This window comes from Mastomys coucha, chromosome X (genome assembly GCF_008632895.1).
Source record: "Mastomys coucha isolate ucsf_1 chromosome X, UCSF_Mcou_1, whole genome shotgun sequence".
NCBI classification, from domain to species: domain Eukaryota; kingdom Metazoa; phylum Chordata; class Mammalia; order Rodentia; family Muridae; genus Mastomys; species Mastomys coucha.
The window spans coordinates 150,558,241-150,561,191 of record NC_045030.1 but is presented as its reverse complement, the minus strand read 5'-3'; the positions used below and the strand labels follow the sequence as shown (position 1 = coordinate 150,561,191).

At 37.3% G+C, this 2,951-nt stretch overlaps 1 protein-coding gene across 3 annotated transcripts in view; it reads left to right on the top strand.

Moving 5' to 3' along the window:
• Positions 1–2,951, top strand: part of Phex (phosphate regulating endopeptidase homolog X-linked) — a 258,664-nt gene that overhangs the window by 178,511 nt on the left and 77,202 nt on the right. The gene's annotated exons all lie outside the window — the stretch shown is intronic.

The following is a 2,951-nucleotide window of genomic DNA, read 5'->3' as shown; positions in this document are numbered from 1 at the left end:
GAGTAGTGAGCTTAGGTTTGAATTCTGCCTTTTCTACTTCCTATTTAATTGATCTTGTGTGGATTTATATTCCCCTTGGTTATTTTTAATGTGTGCAATTTTTAAATAATATCTTTTATTATTTAAATCAATTTAAATTTATATATATTGATCATACTCTTCCTCTATTCCAAGTCCTTCCAGATCCACCCACCAACTTTAAATTCTTTAAAAAAAACCCACAGAAACCCAATACAACACCCCCAAAAGCAAGAAAGAAAACAAAATGCAATATCACCCAAAAAGAAAAAAAGAAAGAAACAAAACCTACCAAACTGTAATCAAATAAAACCACACAAAAAATGTGGAGTCCATTATATGTTGGTGTATTGCTCATGAACATGAGGCCTGCTCTGGAGTGGTTTATATACCCAGGGTCACTCTAGTGGAGAAATCTTATTTTCCCTCTCCCAGAGGGGTACAAATAACAGTTCAGTTCTTAAGCTGTACTCTAGTGTACAGGTTTTTAATCTGTCTGTCTGTCTGTTTGTCTGTCTGTCTGTCCTTATGACTGTCTGTCTGTGTATCCTTATGTCTGTCTGTCTGTCTGTCTGTGTGTCTGTGTGTCTGTCTACCTGTTGTTAAGCTAAAAAATACAATAAGGTCTAACAAAAACTATCACATTGGAGTTGAATAAGACAAAGAAAAGAGCCCAAGAGAAGATACAAGAATGAGAGACCCACTCATTCAGTAATCCCATAAAAACACCAAACCTAGAAGTAATAATGTAAGTACATATGACTTGGGACAGACCCAGACAGACCCTGTGCATGCTGTTTCAGTCTTTAAATTGATATAGGCTTTGCTCATGTTGTTTTTAGAGGGCCTTGTTCTCTTGGTGTTCTCCATCTCCCCTTCCTCCTACATTCTTTCTGTCTCCTCTTTCATGAGTTTCCATAAGTTCGGAGATGAAGAATTTGTAAGGAAGATTTTATATATGAATTTAAAAGCACCTACTTGACCCAATGTCTGGCACACACTAGGTTCCCTATAAAAAATAATCTCATGGGGGATGGCTCAGTGTTCAAAATCTCTGATTACTCTTTCAGAGGATTTGGTTCCATGAGCCAGATGCCTCCAAAAACCTGTAACTCTAGCTCCAGGGGATTTGGTACCCTTTTCTGGATTTCTCTGGCATGAACACACACACACACACACACACACACACACACACACACACACACACACACATACATACATGTAGACCAAAATCCACACATATAACATCTTTAAAAGGCAGTCCTGTGGGTCAAAATGAGAACTGTCATGACTAAGAATATTATTTCTAGGCTACATAGTACTCTAGAAGGTGATCCAGGAAACTTACCTGGATGATTGTTTGTCAATTGGTAAATTTCCCAAGGAAGGATATGGGAGGCTGGTGGTAATGAACCTGAACCTAGGCAACAGAATGCTTAGAGTGAAATTCTCAGGTTTTCACTTCCTACCTGTGGGACTTGACACAGATTATGTATCTTCTCTGTGTCTCAAACTCATCATCTACAAAATGAATGATTGTAATGTCACCTATACAGGATCAAATAAAGTGTTCAGAGCTTGCACTGGAACATAAACACAAAAATGACCATTAGCTATGACATCTTCAACTTGCAGTTATGATAGTGGTAGGGTTTTTTCTTGTTGTTCATTTGGTTTTGGTATGGGAAAGTCAAAGTCATCATGAATTAATGCATGCAGTATCCAGGTCCCTCAGATTGATTTAAAAGGCTATATAGATGGAACTGGCCCAACCCTTAATCCAATCAAGCAGCATTCAGAGCTTGCTTGCAATCTTTAGTTGATTAGGTTTTCTTGTCAGCTTGCTGCTGTCCAAATTGGGACTCACAGATTTAAGGCTTCACCGAACACAATATCTTTTGTAAAAAGAAACCAGATATCAAACAGTATATACTTCTCCAGGGTCTCAAGTGCAGCCACCAGCTACCAAGATTTTTATGCACTTTTGTTTACATCTTACTCATTGCCAAAACAGATTGAAATTATACCCAAGCATTTCTACCAGTTTAAAAAACCAACAGACAAACAAAATAAAAATACACTTGTGTTCAGAAACTGATAGAGGAAAATGAATAAGCCCAACCAGAAAAGAGTTTAAGGGATGATGCAATTGTAAATCATGCCACTGAGGTTAATAGAAAAATGACTTAAATATTCTGGGTACACAATAGGACTGTGTTTTCAGTTTTAACAAAACATGTAGATAAGGATTACCAGAGAGCCTATGTGCAATTCATGCTGGTACAAGCTCTGAGCGTAAGGAGCTGTTAGAAATGAAAAACAGCTTGCTCAGTCTAACCCAGGTTAAGATATGATTCATTATGCACAAATATAAAAGGAAAGAGGAGAGTGATTAGGAGATGGATCAGAGGGAGGTCAGAGAGAAAGGGTACAAATTGTAGTTGAGCTCATATGAAGATAAGAAGAAATGAAAAGAGTTGAGAGGCAAATGTGAAAAAGAATCAGAGAATATCATTTCCCCTCAGACAATGACAAGGTAAATTGATACTGATGTGTTTCTGAACAACAGTTTTTCTGCAGTCTTTATTAAGAACAAGAAGAAATGAACTACCTTTCATTTGAAATAACATCAGTATGAAGACGAAGGGAAGTGTCAGTGTTCAAATTAGTCTTATAAAGTATATATTCTACTTCATTGATGCTTAATAGAAGTAGACTGGAAAGTGAGTTTTTACCAGTTTTGAAAAGAGAAAAATAACTTACACTGGGTATTTCAATCAGAGGGAGTAGGTTAGAAGGTGGGGGGGGGTAAGGAAATTTAAGGTAAACTAGACATTAGTAACTCAAGGTTTTTCTCTGCTTTAACCATGGTCTGTCTGTCTCTGCTTCTCTCTCTCTCTCTCTCTCTCTCTCTCTCTCTCTCTCTCTCTCTC